The sequence below is a fragment of the Eleutherodactylus coqui genome, unplaced genomic scaffold, assembly GCF_035609145.1.
Source record: "Eleutherodactylus coqui strain aEleCoq1 unplaced genomic scaffold, aEleCoq1.hap1 HAP1_SCAFFOLD_42, whole genome shotgun sequence".
Taxonomy (NCBI): domain Eukaryota; kingdom Metazoa; phylum Chordata; class Amphibia; order Anura; family Eleutherodactylidae; genus Eleutherodactylus; species Eleutherodactylus coqui.
In genome coordinates, this window is record NW_027101829.1 from 782376 (window position 1) to 782921 (window position 546).

A 546-nucleotide genomic window follows, 5' to 3' on the forward strand; every position below is an offset into this window, starting at 1 on the left:
TCAAACACGGTCTACACCTCTCAGGTGCCGAGTTACAGGACGGTGAAAACAGTGAGTTTGTGTTAGACGCGAATCGTGCTCTGATTCATGCTTTAGGCTGGGAGCGCAAGCTTATTGCTTTTTCAAACACGGTCTACACCTCTCAGGTGCCGAGGTACAGGACGGTGAAAACAGTGAGTTTGTGTTAGACGCGAATCGTGCTCTGATTCATGCTCTAGGCGGGGAGCTCAAGCTTATTGCTTTTTCAAACACGGTCTACACCTCTCAGGTGCCGAGTTACAGGACGGTGAAAACTGAGTTTGTGTTAGACGCGAATCGTGCTCTGATTCATGCTCTAGGCGGGGAGCTCAAGCTTATTGCTTTTTCAAACACGGTCTACACCTCTCAGGTGCCGAGTTACAGGACGGTGAAAACAGTGAGTTTGTGTTAGACGCGAATCGTGCTCTGATTCATGCTTTAGGCTGGGAGCGCAAGCGTAATGCTTTTTCAAACACGGTCTAGACCTCTCAGGTGCCGAGTTACAGGACGGTGAAAACAATGAGTTTG